Source organism: Simochromis diagramma, unplaced genomic scaffold, assembly GCF_900408965.1.
Source record: "Simochromis diagramma unplaced genomic scaffold, fSimDia1.1 OVJJ01000361.1, whole genome shotgun sequence".
NCBI classification, from domain to species: Eukaryota; Metazoa; Chordata; class Actinopteri; order Cichliformes; family Cichlidae; genus Simochromis; species Simochromis diagramma.
Window position 1 is genome coordinate 8,225,340 of NW_024386860.1, and position 17,353 is coordinate 8,242,692.

The 17,353-nt window shown below is 38.7% G+C and overlaps 1 long non-coding RNA gene across 1 annotated transcript; it reads left to right on the top strand.

The window, feature by feature from the left end:
- The first annotated feature begins 231 nt into the window (after positions 1-231).
- Positions 232-17,285, top strand: LOC120732594. Its single transcript, XR_005695612.1, has 4 exons — positions 232-350; positions 10,348-10,354; positions 10,772-10,779; positions 17,276-17,285. It is a non-coding gene; the product is annotated as an uncharacterized LOC120732594 (long non-coding RNA).
- Positions 17,286-17,353: the final 68 nt, after the last annotated feature.

A 17,353-nucleotide genomic window follows, 5' to 3' on the forward strand; every position in this document is an offset into this window, starting at 1 on the left:
AAAGTAAAACGGTAAAAGATTTGAAAAAGCTGAATTATACCTGAATAGCCCAATAATTTGAGAACATTTTAAAGTTTGAATGGTTGTTCTACGTGAAAATATGAGGAAGTAGTTAAGTTTCAAAAACAAGCAAATTTTAGCAGAATTGCAGAAGTTTCCCATTCATTTCAATGGGACAAATTAAGCTTAATATTTTAAAAAGTATAATAGTGAAAAATACCAAAAGACATAGCACACATTAGCAGAAACAGCAGAATAGTTTAAAATTTGAACGGTGAAAATCGGCTGAAAATTGTGGAAGTAGTTAAGTGCCAAAAAGTGTACGGAAGTCCCAAGAGGAACTCAATAGTGTGGATGCTTAAAGCATCCACACAATTATAAGTGATAAAAGCATAACATGAAACTAAAAACCTGTTTTATTTATAAGGCTAAGGACTGGATTTACCAAGGGTTAAAATTGGAGTAATATTGCAATTCCAAAAATCCAGGGTTTTTGGGATGATCCACTGACAATAGGTTAATTCATAAACACAGAAGCAAGTTCATTTTTTTTATCATGACCAATGCAATCTATCATGATCAGTGTAAATTAGCAGTTCAAAAGCAAGCAGACCAGATTAGATGACTAATAAGCTAACAAAAATACAGTGTAAGTTTTATGCATGTGTTTCTCTCTGAAATCAGCGTGGCATTTCAACTCAACGGGAGGCAAATCATGGAGTATTAATATTTTCTGATACAAGGGCAAACCCCTCTTAAAAATTTCTGGGGATTGTTTGGGGTCTTGAATAGGTACCCTATGGATAAACCTAACATTGAAGACAGATCGCAAGATTTATCCAGAGGAAGGCTGCCTTATTACAGACCTAAAATCTATGTACAACAGCTATCCTATGGGATGTGCAATAGACATTTACCATCAGATACCAACCCAAATGCATGTTAAAAAAAATGTACCTTTACTGTGCAATGTGTTTAAATGTGCTCATAGCTCTTGTTCTTTTTTCTGCAAGTTGTATAAAGTCAACTTTTAATATTGCAACATTCAGAAATTGATATTCCACACTTCAGATGTCTGTTCATTTGATAGCTGTAATAATATGTAATATTTTTAATATTACAGACAAAAAATATCTATAAGTCTTTTTGTGATGTGTCAATTTGTGCAGAGCTCTGTGTGAATGTGTGTTGATGAGGAAAAGTTGCACAGATGCTTTTGCGCTCTCATTCCTTTTCTTTCTGCACTAGTATCTGTGTGCAAACCTTAGTAAATCACATATGTATAATTTATTCAAATACCCTCCTCCCCAAAATTTGCCCTGTGAAAGGGCAACTCCAGGTTTCTAGGGAAACTAGAAATATTTATACAATGACACCAACCACAAAAGGACTGTGCATTTGACTAGTGCCTCTTACCGACAGCAGTTTTGTTTTTGTTTTTGTAACAGAAGACCTGGCACACGACCTTTAGTAAGCCTGACTCTAAAACTGTATCATTAAACTAGCATCTTTGGGTTAGCACTTTGCTAACCTTAACAGGTGAATATAATCACAATGACAACTGTAGCCTTTTGATTTATAAAAGGTGTAATACTTAACTTGTTATTTTTGCCTGTTAGACTTAATTTTAAGACATTTCAGGATGAATCAGAATAACACGGCCAATCCTAGAGCTATGCAGTGTGTACAGGTTCCAGGATTTGCTATATTTCTCTATTTTATGCTATCTCCCTGACTGTTTAATCTCTTCTATGTCTGACAAACTTCTGCACAGTGTGCACTCACATGTACATGCACAAAACTGGAAGATATTTAGGGTTCAGTGTTTTACCCAAGGACTGTTCAGCACATAGATGGAACTGCCAAACCTGGACAAACAGCTCTAGCCTTCCCACTGTGCCACAGGTATTGGAGTTCTGCTGTTTTTCCTTCTTGCTTTTCACACATTTTAATTGGTAAAATAATAAAACTTATTAGGAGATCCAGATATGCGACCGTGTTTTCACGTTTTTCCTAAGTGTATAAATTTTTTCTTCTTGTCACTGAATTTGAAACTATTCCAAAATAGCACAAGAAGCTTTCCCACCAGAACAGCTCCACTTGCAGGGTCGCTGCAACAAAAGCTGCTTGAATCCAAAACCAAAATCACTCTAGCTTGTCACTTGCACGGAAAATAAGATTGCCTTCTAATTATGAAAATGCTGCAAAGAGATGATGACATCTCAGGGAAATATCTTAAAAAGTTGAGGATTTCAGTCTGCTGCCCCGCATGGTCCGTACTTCCGTCCTTCTAATTTACCGGCAATCACAACCTATGTAGCCCCTCCAGGCTTTTGTTTCGTTTGTGTATATCTTTATAACCCAATACCTTGTCTGGCATTCAGTGCTTCTTTTTCTCTCAATAGATGCTTAAAGTACCTAAACTTCTTCTTATGAGTGAAGAAGAAGTGCATGAACGTCAAAGGAAATGAGCCCCCACTGCCGGCACCACCTCGGAGCCCCTCCTGCCTCCCCATTCCTCCTCCTCACTGCGAAGCGGTTGATTGCGGCCCGTTTGATGTCCTAAACGCAGCGTGCTAAGATTTGCTCTCTGTTCCTCGCCGAGCCCGTTTGAAGCTCTGCATGAGCGACACACATTTTCAACGTTACACTCTGCTAAAACGGGCAATTATTTTTTTCCCCCTTTTTTTATGTTCGGCTTTGGAATCGCAGCGCATAAGGAGGTGGTAGAGGAGAGAGACAGGGAGCGATGACTTGCACCCACACATTCCTCTAACTAAGACGTAAATATGCATGGTGCAAAGACCTTTCTTCTAAGACAGGCACTTCACCGTTTTCTAAACTTTTTTGCTTTTTTCTGTTACAAGTATTACTGAAATTACACCTCCTGCAGATTTCACCAGCATGCACCTATTAAGACCCATATATTACTGTCAGTAGTGCTTGGTTGAACCTGCCTCAACCACTTCTCAGCATCTCTGCGCTCTTTCATAAGCTTCCTGTGTCAGTCGTGGGAATATAAAAGATTTCTCCGTGATACAAGTTGTTGTAAAGGGGTTTATTCAATGTACGAAGCTCTGCTGAAGCCGCCCCAGGCTCGGTTCTTTCTACACCCACTACAGCAGCTCCAAGACAGTGGCTTGGAAAAAAAAAAGCTCTAGCCTTGGACCTGCTCCTCACCCACCCACTCATCTCTATGTGAAGCAAGGTTAACATTTATGTATCTTTATCAATTTACAGACTTGCATTTAACACATAGTTGATCCACAGCGCTTTCAGACTGTGATATCACCTTGGTTGGAAATTCAGCTTGACATATTGTGGCACACTGGTAACATATGCCAACACACACACGCTCATGCGCACGCACCCAAGAATGCGTACACTGAGACACACAATTCTCTCAGCGCTTGGCCATTGCCCAGCATTGCACTCCCCTTTTATGACCTTGCTTTATGGTTTAGTTAAAAAGTAACAGTCCCTTTATAGGTCATTAAAGACAAAATAAAAGACAGCAGACGGCTTGCAGTGGATAGCGGAATGAGCAGACGCCAGTCGGATTGGCTTGAAACACACTCACACACATAAACACACAAAAACAAGTGTATACAAGGGTGCATCCAAGGCCGAGGGTTGTGACCCTCTTGGTGAGAGTGAAAGGCTGAACATTACTACTTTGCACATCTAATATTGTGTCATGTCTAATATTGTGTCATGATATAGGGCAGGGATGAACAGTACAAACACACATGCAGAATTACATATATCACCAACACTCTTTTTTAAATGGATAAGTGCAGCAAATAATATACAAGAGGCTGCTAACAGCAGACATCGTGGCTGGCACTCACAATTCACATGCAGTTTCATCCTTTTAGGTTGTATCTCTCTTATTCTCCCTCTCTTGCCCCCTTCTCATTCACACACACTTTGACCTGTACGTGATGGCAAAATGGGCATGATTAACTGTACAGAAATGTCAGCTGAGAATAATGGCTGAAATGTAATTACTGAGTGAATACGGTCCGTGGAGAGATGAGTAAGACGCAGAGGAAAGCAGAGACATTGAGCGAGAGAAATACAGAGGGAAAAAAATAATGCAATTGCATTCATTGAGTATATTAGGTCTGTGAGTGAGTCTCTTTGTTAGAACAAAGTTATTAATACATGGTTAAACCCAATTTTGTGATCATTTTTGCTTCATTCAAGGTTTATGTGCTAGGAAATACATATATTAATGTATTCATACATAAAATCTGTAACATTTATTTATACTCACGCATTCTGCTGCTTTGTGCATTTCCAAACAAGCATATGCACTTGTTTGAATGAGTTACAGAGATCTGTTTGAACTGCTCCCTATATCCAATCAGCTACATCATTGAGGGTGACTCAGCAGTGTCATTAGAACAACTTAAGTTTCTTTCTGCCATTGTTAATTATAATGCATATGCTCAGTGATGTACACATATATTAAAGTGATTCGCCACTTATAAAGGATTATAAAGCACAGCGCACTTTTGACAGTAAGTAGGGAAAATAATTGTGCTGGTTTGTATGGAAAACGTTAGTTCTGCCTCAGATATCTTTGTGACTATATATAAATCTCTGTCTCATTAAGTGTAATGTAGTGAGATTGATGTGTGAAGAATGGTGGTGTGTATACATGCGTATCTGCCTGAGACAAACACGTGCAAACCTTTTTGTATGCTTTCACATTGTAAGTTTGTACAATAGTGCACCGTTTAATGTCCAGTATTGTATGTGTGACAGTGATAAGAAAGAAAGAAAGAAAGAAAGAAAGAAAGAAAGAAAGAAAGAAAGAAAGGCTTAATTACAGAGGTGATTATAAAAAAATCATCTATACATGAGAAACTGCATAATTCAATCAATCTCCTTTTAAGACATTTTTAGAGTGACAGTGTGAAGTGAAGCTTTGCTATTGGTGTTTAACGGTTGACATTAGTGTGTGTTGTATCAACATGTATCAACATGCACATGTGGACCTTTTTTTTTTTTTTTTTCTTAATCGTTTGCATTCAGGTGCAGAGCTCTCTCCGGCTCTCTCCCTCTTCCGCTCTCTCCTTCTCGCGCACTCTCACTCTCTATGATCACCTCTCTCTCATTTAACCGACCATTGAGAGATGGGGGCGGGGGTTGGTGGTGGGTGGAAGCAGGGAGCAAGGCCATAGTCTTATTAGTGATAATGAGAGAGAGCCACTCTGCCAATTTACATCCGTAATCTGATATTAGCTGCTGCCACCCGCACTAAGGGAGCACATACACACATAAGCACACAGATGTACACAGGCGTGCACACATTTGTAGGCAGACACAGAGGCGCACATTCTCACACATTTAGAATTAGTTATTCATATTTATGAAAAGAAAAGAGTGGAATAGCTTTTAAGTGAACACTACAGTGCAGAGGACAAAGGAAATATGCTCCAACTTCTGAAATACACCAAAACCACACACACACACACACAACACACACACACACACACACACACACACACACACACACACACACACGCACACACACACACACACACACACACACACATATATATATATGTATATATATATGTGATTATGATATGGTTTTCCTTTTCAGTTATGATGCCAGCAAGGTTAAAATCATTGCTTTCCACAACAGGTTCTCTATTGCCATTTCAATAGAGATTTCATCATCCAGTCATGCCTAGCTGTCTGCTTTAAGTGCCATATGGATCTACAAATGGCAATGCACAGCGTTATCCTGTAACAGCACATCTTGCTCTGATATAATCTACTTAGTTCCTCGGCACATCTTTCTTAATGCAAATGAAGAGGAATGATGACTGTCATGTAACTGTGCAGGTTTCAGTTTATTTTATTGAACAGACTGTCACCTGTTTGCAGTTCTTCAAAAAAGTGCAAATGAAGTGACAAATATACAATTCTAATATGATTTTGTTTATATTTGATCATTCCTACTGAATAAAGAAACTGTGACAACACTTAAACGATGATAGCAAGCAATTAACAGCAAGGATGTCTAATGTGCACAAAAGCGGCCTGCCTTTTGTACTTGGTACGCATATCTTATTGATGTTGTGCATCTGTGCATTGAAATCTAAATTTAGTGTAGTTATTTTGGCATGGAAAGCATAAATGCCTGGTCTGGTTATTAAAATGTTGATATTGATCTGGAGTCTGTATTGAAAGGAGGAGATCTTACTTTTTGAAATGTGTAAATTAAACGTGGTTTTATTTATACATGTGTAAACTATGCCTAGTATAACCAATAAATATGTGTTCCTCTGAGATACAGACTAATTCCCCGTTTAGTTATACCTGCCTTTTATGTGTGATGAAGAGTTGATTGAACAGAATTTTTTCTGATTTCTGCTGTAATAATCAAGAAGTGTTAAAAATGCTTTGGCTTAAAAATACAGTAGGAGAAGTCTTGTAGGAATCAGGTAGGAATCCACATAATTTATTTAACTTCTGTCAGAGTGTTACAGTAATATGCAAAGGTCTTAGAAAATTATACAAAAACTGCACTGACAGTCAGTGGCAACAGGCTAGGATTGAACTTTTTTTGATTGTTAATATGTGTGGAGGAGATTAGGAGAGATACAACAAAGAGTGCTACAGCCGTCTTCAAAAAGACATGACAAGAGCTCAGGACAAGCGTTCAGGCTGTGTTGAAGAATAAAGGTGTTTTACACACACACACACACACACACACACACACACACACACACACACACACACACACGTGTGTATATATATATATATATATATATATATATATATTTAAATATATATGAGGTGTACTGTATTTTTTTAATTAATTAATTAACTATTAAGTACAAATGATAACCCGAGTTTTCTTTATATGTGTAACTAGTAGGTTGCGGTTAGAGAAAATAAGCAATATGAGGAAATTTGAGCTATAACAGGCTCTTAATTGTGCCATAGTTTTGTAAAATTTTATAGATCAACATGCTTGGTATGTCTTTAAAACAAAACAAAACAAAAAAGAAAACAACAAAACAATTTCCTTAATATCTTTTTTTTTTTTGTGCTAATGTATTGGTAAGTTTAACCAGATCAATTTTTCCCTCGGTAATTTCATAAAGAAAAACCATTATTTTTTATTTCAGTGATGATGTTATATCTAATGGAAAAACCTTTTGATCCAAAAGAGCATGCTTCTTGGAGGCTTTCCAGTCTCCTGTCAGCTTTCATCTCACTGCATTTATTTTGGACCATATGTAAATGTGGATAAAGATGTCTAGTCTTCTGTCAGGGTGCTGAGTCAGAATCTGGCTCCAAATTGGGAAATCTATCATGTAAGAGAGAAAAACACATTAATTGGATTTAAAACAAATATGGTACAATGTGAAGGATTGTAAATAACTTAAAGGCTCTTTCCTGAGCAAAAGACAACAACCAGCTAAACTTTAATTGCATTCCAGCTATTCAGGCAGTATTTTTTTCCCTCTAATATAGGGACCACATTTTGGAATAATCCCTGGGACATTTAAGCCATTTAGTTTTCCTTCTATCGCCTCAGAATTTGTCTTAATCTAACAGTATCTTTTTTACATTTTCCTTTTAGCACCGACTCTGGCTGCATTAACATTACTTAGTGGCTAAACCCTCTTACCTTTGAGTGTGGCGAAAAATACAGCCAGTCTGAGCATTGTGGCTGTTTGTGCGCTGCATTTTCTATTTGACTAAGAGTGACTTCTACTTCTCCTTTTCAATATTGTGTGTATCGCCTCCCCTGCACACTGTCAATGTACTGTACTCTTTCTCACCAATTACCTGTCTGTATCTCACAGTCTGCGGCGTGTGATTGAGAGAGGGTGTGAGGTGAGGAGTAAGTGAGAATGTGTGTGTGCGTACCTGCATAAGAGAGTGAATTCACGTGCATGTGTGTGCGCTAATGTGTAAGAATGTGTGTCCACGTCTCATTCTTCTGCCTCTGTTTCCCCTCCGGATCTCATGTATAATTTATGGAACCTCTCATGAATATGCTAATTAGCCGACGTGCAGAGAGAGGTGAGAGGGCTTCCCCTGTTCTATTCTTACATTCCTCTGATGAGAGAGGGGGAAAAAAGAGGGATGGAAAAGATGGAGCGGGAGATAGAAATGGGGGAGAAGCTAAGAAAGAGCGTGTTGCATCTATAGAGAAAGGGAAATAAGTGAAAGAGGGGAAAAGACAAAGGGCAAAGGAGGAAAATGCTGGGAGGAGAGAGTGTGGAAATACATTTATGAAATCCTCAGCATTCAACAAATAAGTATTGTGACAATATGGACTGCGGCGAGCCCATGTTGTGCTATATTGTGTTGGAGACAAATGAATCACCCATGCTGAGGGGACGTGGAGAGGCGAGATTGGAAGAAGTAGTGAGAGAAACGGGGAGATGAGAAGGGGGGAGAAAAAAGGGAGAAATAGTTGTCATTGTTCCATCAGCATTTCAGTCGTGTTTTTGAAAGGCTAGACAGGCGGGCAAATAGCAGCGTTATTCCAGTTTCAATTGCTTCTCCCATAAATAGATGATAGGTGCCAAGTTTCTGAAGAGACACTGAAAAACACCCTTCCGAGTATCATTCTAGACAAAGGCAAAAAGAGGGTGACGCAAGCTCCGAGCGCTAATCAGATAAATTGCAGGGAAAGAGAGGTAGATGGTAGAGAGATTAATCCAATAGCTAACAAACTAGCAAACTAAACATCAAACGCTTCATCTTCAAAGTTGCATAACATGAAAAGCCCTTTAAACCACATCTAAACCTTCACAGACAGCTGAGGGAAGATCTCACTCTTCTTTCTTCTCTCTCCTTTTCTCTTGAACTCTCTGTCAGTCTATCTGTAAGCCTGTCTTTCTTTTTGTGTCACTCTCAACCTCTCTCACACTTCATCACTCTCTCTCTCTCGTCCCTCTATTTCACTTCGTTTCACTCTCTCTCTCTTTTACATCTTCCCTCTGGAGTTGGGGACTGACTCCCATGTAAAATAGTGCATGACACACAGTATGTGTGTGTGTGTGTGTGTGTTGTACATGCATGCCATTATGTGCACAGTTTTTGCATGAATGCGCACAGATAGCCAAGTGTATGTATGTGCATTTTTCAGTAGCGTGTGTGTGTGTGTCTGCGTGCGTGCATGAGTGCATGTGTGCATGTGCGTTGACTTTCCTCCTGGCACCCTCTGGGTAGAGAAAGCATTCCAGCGGGCAGCTGATGATTCAGCATCTGTCGCCCTGCTTATGTAAGAGAGCAGACACGGCCAGGATGGCTGACTAGCCAAGTTAGCTGACTGACTGGATGAATGGCTAAGTTATTGACTGATTGACCAACTGACTCAGTAATAAGCTGTCTGATTTACTGACTTATAAAAACTCCCTGACTCAAGTGACTGACTACCTGTCTGATTTCAGATGGTTATAAATGTCAAGATTTAACTTTGAGATATCAATTTCCATGAACAAGCACATAGTTTTAAAGCGTTACAGTTAGTAGGCAAAACATATTAAGAATACAAAAGTACAGATAATAACACAAGATAGATTTATTATGTGTTTAGACAGAACTTCAGGCTTATTTTACCAGCTTGGCAGCACCATTACATTAGACACTAATGCACTCAGAACAGTGTTAAAGTGAAGTAAAAATGTTTTATCTTGACTGCAAAATTGGTTATTTTTCCAATGCTAAAAGGAGACTTTAGACAGAAATAACAGAAATACATCAGTAATGATAAAGAGCTAGTGTACACTGGTTTAATGGAGTATCTAAACATGAGCAATTCTTTACTTTCTGTGCCTTCCTGCAATAAAACTAAAAACTAAGTGCACCTTTAATGCTTCATAGGAACTGAGAGTAAGCCAGGTGCTCCTAATCATATGTATTTGATTAATTGATCATCAGCAAGTGTGGGCACCTCTATAATAGCCAAAGTGTCAGAAGTCAAAATCATTCCAAGAGGCGATGTACCAGCAAATTCAAGCCAAGATCAGAGAAACTGCAAAAAACCAAAGAGCTACTCAGCCTCTACAGGCCTCAGCTAGCATGTTAAATGTTAAACTTTGTACCAGGAAAATAAGAAAAAGACCAAACAAGTATAGTTTGTTGGCCAGGCAGAAGTCTCTTGTCTCTGAAAGAACATGGCAGCACAGTTTAGGTTTGCAAAGTTGCATCTGAGCAAATTCCACTACAAATGTGGAGACATTTGGTCATAACGCAAAGAAAACCAAACACAGCTTATCAGCACAGACACCTCATACCAACTGTTAATCACAATGGTGCAGAGGTGATGATTTGAGGTCACAGGACGTGGGCACCTTGTAGTCACTAAGTTAAACATGAACTTCTTTGTGTAACAAAGTATTCTAGAGTCATCTGTCTGACAGCTAAAGCTCAGCTGGGTGGTGCAACTTGACAATGATCCCATGCACAGAAGTAAATCTACAATAAAATGACTGAAAGAGAAAAGAATCTAATGTAATGTTCTAAGTTCTAATGTCCCAGTCAAAGTCCAGAATCATGAGGTCCATTTAGTTTTTCATAAGACTGCTTAGAATCCTGGTAAAACCTTTTTTTTTCACATGACTGTATAGCTTGTCTGTCTTTGTACTGCATTAGCTTAGGTACACAGAAGATTCATAACCTGTTCACTGTTTTATCTGTAAAATGTCAGAAAACAGTGAAAATGCATGTTTTTCTGATAATGCTCAGTATTCAGTTCAGTCCCATCAGAAACACAAAGAAAAAGAAAAATTAGTAAAGAACATTTACCAAACTGCTGCTGCTGATTAATGTGATCACTTAATAATCATTCTTATTAGTCAACTAATTGTTGGTGCTTAAGACGTAAACTCAATGTTTGTTTTCATTCCAGTGCAGACCAATCCTGTATTTTATTCCTCTATTTTTTCTGCTGCTTGTTTATTGTAAAAATCATCAGTTCTCAACTAAAAATGAAGAGAATGTAAGGAAAAAAGTTACAGGCAAAATTCTGTAACTTGTGATTCAGTAAAAAAAGTAAATAAATAAAAAATGGACATTTCTGAAAAAAAAGTTTTTGCCCAACTTTATGCTAATGTTTGCGAGAGGTGGTAAGAAAATTAAGGTAAACTCTGCAGAGAGACTCACCTGGGAGAGGACTTTATAAAACAGCACAGATGAAGTGATGGCTATGTAGTGAAATCCTTACCTGATTATAAAATAATACATTTTCCCCTGTGAAAAGTAACATTTTTTTACTGTTTCCAATTGGGATTTCCCCCCCACTGCTATTCCAATTCCAGTACTTACATTTGAATGTGTAAAATGTATTCACTAAGTAGTATTAAAGATGCTTCTTTTCAAACACCATACACTGCAGTATTTATTTTCCCCACAGTCAACACCAAGTCCAAGGCTTAATCTATAACTGAATGAACAATTACAGCCATCTACTGAATTAATCAGCTTGGTATTTCTGACCAAATATCTACCCTTACTCCTGGCATGATAGTTGGCCAACTGACACTGCACAGTGGTTGCATGGGTGTCTGATTAAATGACTGATTGGCTGGTTGCCTGGTGCTTGGAGTCAGGCGATGAGTAAGAGAGAGGCGGAAGAGAAGAAGGGGGAGCACAGAGGCAAACCTGAGTTCATTACAGTAAACTTGGAGAGGCAGCGGTGACAGGCTGAGAGAGAGTGCAGAGACGGGAAGAAATTGAGAGTGACATGAATACTCTGAGCCCCCATGCAAATAGATGCAGTTACCTAGATGGCCTGCTCCTTATACAGCAGAAGAATCACAAACATGCACACACAATGGAAAGCAGCTGGCAAACAAACACATGGAGGAAAACATCTACGGTGCAGGGGCATGTGTGAGGCTTGATTCTTAGGTTGGAGGTTTCTTCTTTTTTTTGGTGGCCAGAGGTGGAGGGCATGGCACTGTGTGTGTTTAAAGATGATAAAAAAGAAAGATCAACAAGAAGCAGAGAAAAGGGAAAGAACATGAACAGAGGAGATGCTGTTCAGCAATGTGACCTTCAGTGTTGGGCTGTGGGGAGGATCAACCTCTGGGAGACATGGGCTGCTTGGCAAAGTCACTCCCACACAGGGCTAACTGGCAGACGGGGTCAGGACAAACAAACATGCAGTACACATAATCTCACAGAACAACCTGACACCCAGATACAGCTTGTAGCAGACACCTGGCCAATAGATATGAGGTGCAATAACACCCAATGTGAGTGGGCTCCTCTCATTGCCTTAAAAATAAAAAGAAAGAAAGAAAGAAAGGAGAAAAAAACACACACACCTCCAACAACACATCCACACATGTACGCTTTGCAGTTTTCAACTCACACATCTCACTTTAGTGGCCACAGACAGAGGGAGAAGGGGGACTAAAAGTAGAGGATGAGGAGGAGGGGTGACAGCGGGAGTGAGAGAGGAAGAGAGAGAGAGGGAGAAAGCAGGAGAGGTGTCGCCTCTCCTCACTGATCCCTTATGCTAAGAGGGATTTGCATACATTTTTAATCAAAGCAAATTAGATCATAACCAAATTAAATCACGCTTTCCAGCCGCCCCCTTCTCTGTCTGCCTCCTGTTCCATCCACCCACCTATTCCTCATCACTTAATTATAGTCACTAATAGGTATGGTTAGACAAAAAGGAGAAAAAAAAATACCCACACATATAGAGCTAATCAACTATATATATATACATATATGTGAAATGTGTCTCTGTGGCCTTTAAGTGAATAACATCAGAACTTTCCACACTCAGTGGGCAAAACTCATTTCACATTGACTGCAGGTTTACGTTTGTCTTGGCAACAGGCTTTGCTACTGTAACTGTCAAATGTGTAACAACAAATTCATAGCAATAAATCAAATGAAAACACACAAAGCGACCACGCACGTTGGCTAACAAAACTGTCACCCACAATAGAAACTAGACACCTCCTCCTACATTCCACTCCACACCCTATGTTGCTGAACAGATTGATATCAGCCCCCAGTGCTAGCCCATTACACAATGGCTGCTGTTAAATACACATTTTTTTTCATGATTTTTATGATCTAAATCAGTCTAGTTAGATATTTAGGGTCAACATGGGGTGAGATTTTAGCATTTTTGCTTGTGCCAAGATATTTAATTCAGCATTTAGTTTGATATCCATTTATCTCTTTGGCAAGTGTTTGGTAATCTCAGTGAAGGTGGGTATCTATTGTCTGTTTAGTTGTATAGTTGCCATCATTCTGGCATTTTAAATTGAAAAATTAAAAAAATGGCAGAATGCAACCTGTTGAAATTTCAGTCAATCTGCGCTCTGTTTATTCTGATTAAGGCATTTATTGGGGGCAGTGTTATTCTCTTTGGACTTTAAAACCAATTATAATTGGAAAAACAGGCTTCATGTAAACGTAGCCAGAGACTTTCCCACAGGAAATCATGTGGTCCAACTCTTCATTCCACCAAACATACCATGTCACAAATCTATCATGATGTCATAATCATTTTATGATATGTGATGAAATTAGTTCTTCCACCTACACTAAATGAACAGTAACTGGTTATCTACACATACGCCTACAGGAGCTGCTGCTGGAAACCATGCCACGAGGCTCCCGGTGAACGGTTTTTGTGCTGATGTTAATGTCAGAGGGGGTTATTGAGTTACCACAGCATTTGTGTCCTTTAAGTGCTCAACACACAGCAACCCTGCCCTGTAACTTAATGTGGTCTCACACAGACACGCACAAAGGTACCTATTTCTGCACCAAAAATTCAATAAGCTCTTTAAAACAACTGATTCTTTCACAAATGTTTGTAAAGACAGCTGTACGGGTAGGTGCTTGAGTTACATCTGTCACAGTGGGATCAAAAACACCTGATTTCAAAGATTAAGAAGTGTGGCCCAATCCTTTTTTCCATTTTGTGTATGTGTAAATGCACATGTAGCAGTGCATACACGCTGACCTTCTCTCATTAACACATAAAAGTTGTGTTTAAGTGCATTCGGCAGACTGAGGCAACACGATGAAGCAGTCATCACAGCAAGAAGGTTCCTGGTTTGAATCTCACTGCGTCTTCACCTGTCTGTGTGTAGTTTGCATGTTCTCCTTGTGGGTTTTCTCGGGGTTCTCTAGCCCTACATTCCAAAGACATGGATGTTATTTTAACTGCTGATTTTAAATTATCAGTGAATGTGAGAGCAAACATTTATCTGTCCCGCTGTGATAGCCCTGCTATAGATTGGTGACCTGTCCATGGTGTACCCCACTGTTCACCCTATGACAGATGGGATAGGCTACAGCGACCCTTAATTGGATAAGTGGTTAAAAAATGGATGGATGGGTGTTTTCAACATTGTGATCTATGGTTCTTGCCTAGCTTTAGTACTGCCAGTGACAGAATTTTAATGCCGATAACCAGACATGATCAAAATGCACCACAGGAATCCTTGTTCGACTTTTAATTGTGTTGTTTAGAAATTTAAAGATAAAAGTCCAAGATGTCTAAAAGGTTTTTGCTTAGTCCAAACTTCAGTGATATTCAGTTCAGTTTGCTGTCGCGTGTGATAAAAGCAGCACATTGTCACACGTTAGAAGCAGAAAACAATTACATGTTAATAATAGTTCAAAAATTTACTCTGACAGATGATTAAAATGTTTATTGATCAGACAACAAAGTGATTACATGCATTTCAGCCATGGTTTAAACTCACCTCAACTATATGGTTGTAACATCACTCACTGGATTAGCTGGATAAAAAAAAAAACACTGTGTCAAGGACACGCTAAGTAACTTTGGCCTTACAGTATACATAACCATCTTATTTTTACAATGAAGATGGATCGATTCCCCAGCATGATATATCACAAAGGCAAAGCTGCAAAAAATAAATAAACCCAAAAAAAGAACAGAAATTCTAGCAGAAATATATTTACGGTCTTTGAAATGGCAGATTTAACCATTAAAAAGCAAAATTGCCCGATAATGTACGGCAAAATAGTTACATTCAAGAGAGTAAAGTAAAAACTAGTAACAGTATAATATCAAAGAGAAACATTTATGAGTCAAGCCTCAGAACAAAGCAAGAACTCACTTTGTGTACTTTACCATTAGGATCGTCATTAGCAGGTGAAACTCACCTGGAGTCGTCACCTGCTGCCTTAAGCCATCTGGATTCCATTAAGATGAAGCTCAGTTCTGGACTCATTTCAGTTCTGACCCGAGGGATCAATATGAGACAGAAATCCGTAGGGCATAAACTGTGATTTTCACATCATATTTAAAGCAGTACAAGCACTCAGAAGACCTGGTAGATATTTTTTAATGCTCACATCAAGGCACTTTAAATGTATGTAACTCCTGGATCCAATGGTGATAATCATAAATTTTTTTTCCTATTAGTATCTAGCAGGTGTGGTAACTGACAAAGATGACTAGAAGCTTTATCTATGGATGTACACTCACCTGTCACTTTATTAGGTACATCATTCCAGTAATGGGTTGGACCAATTTTTTTTTACATTCATAGTTACCTTAATTCTTTATGGCATTGATTAAATAAAGTGCAGCAAACAATTCTCAGAAGTGTTGGCACATATTAACATGATAGCATCACACAGTTGCTGCAGATTTGTCAGCTGCTCATCCATAAGGGGCTACCACATGCCAAAAGTGCTCTATTGGATTCAGATTTGGTGACTGTAGAGGCCGTTTGGGTACAGTGAACTCACTGTCATGTTCAAGAAACCAGTCTGAGATTATCTTAGCTTTGTGAGATGGTGCATTACCTTGCTGGAGCAGCTATCAGAAGCTGGGTTCACTGTGGTCATGGACAGCATGTCCATCCCTAAGGTAGACTTGATGTGTTGTGCACTGAGCTCTTATGCATACCTTGGTTATAATAAGTTGTTATTTGAATTACTGTTCCCTTCGTCTTTCTATCAGTCTGGCCTTTCTGCTCTGATCTCTCACATCAGCAAGGCATTTTTGCCCAGAGAACTGTGGCTTTCTGGATATTTTCTCTTTTTCAGACCATTCTCTGTAAACCCTGGAGATTATTGTGTGGGAAAATCCCAGCAGATCAGCAATTTATGAAATACTCAACAACTATGCTACGCTCAAAGTCACTAAAAACACATTTCTTCCCCATTCGGATGTTGCTCAGTTGGAACTTCAGCAGGTTGTCTTGACCATGCTTGCATGCCTAAATTCACTGGGTTGCTGCCATGTGTTTGGCTGATATTTGAGCAGTTGAGCAGGAATATATGCAGTCAGTTTTTTGTTGTTGTTTTTTTAAAACCCTGCAGCTTCTCAGCCTTTTTTGTTTTAAATGATCTTGAGCTGAATTCTTGACAAGGAATTTCAAGATGTCATAGAATAATAAAGTAACCAACAGACAAAATGATCAACAAATTCATTAATTGGAAAATGTATTTTTTTTCCCACCCATTCCTCAAACAGTGTTTCCTGGCAATCAGCAGCAGCACAAACTCCCTACCAATCCGTTGCATCATGACTACTTTCCTCACAGAGGCAGTAATTATTACTTTGTACAACTTTAACCCTGTGACTGGAAGAACTATGTAACCTGAGAAGGTTTGTATGTAATATACACCTCCCAGATATACACCCTACTTCAGGAAAACAATCATTTAAATATAATAATGTGCTGGCAACCAAGTTATTTTTAGCTGTAAAAGATGTGCTCCTAAATTTAGCTCTGGTTTCATCTTTAATTTCTGCGTGTACTGAGTATTAGAAGAAAAGAGAAAAGTCTCCTTCAAATATAATTACCAACCAAATGCTTCATGATTTTGCTGAAGCGGTCACTAGTTGTCTTCTGTGGTAACAATAGTTAATCAGCTTTTGGTCATAGGTGAATATCTTTTAAAGAACAGCAAAGGTGTGCAGCTAGATTTCAACAATGATCTAATCTGAAAAAAGCCTAAACGACTCACGAATCTATGAAATGCTTTAATGTATATATATGAGTATATAGATTTATAAATGGGTTGCTTTTAAATTTCAGTTATTTACATCCTGTCTTTTTGTCAAATGTAAATTTACTCAGACTGTAGTAAATCTTTTATATCCAGCTCTTTGTGATTTCTGCAGTTTGTTGAAATCGCAAAACTGATTTCACAAAACTGCAGAGGTCTTTTTCAGAGGTCGTGAAGCTGTCAAGAGGAAATATATTGTTTAGCTATAATAATATAGTGTCCACTGCAGGCAAGTTGTGAAAATAATATTTAAAAGACATTTCCTGGTTTGCTGTTGCTGGAGGAACTGACTCTTGAGGTAATATATCAAGCACCCAGTGAAACACTGTCTGAT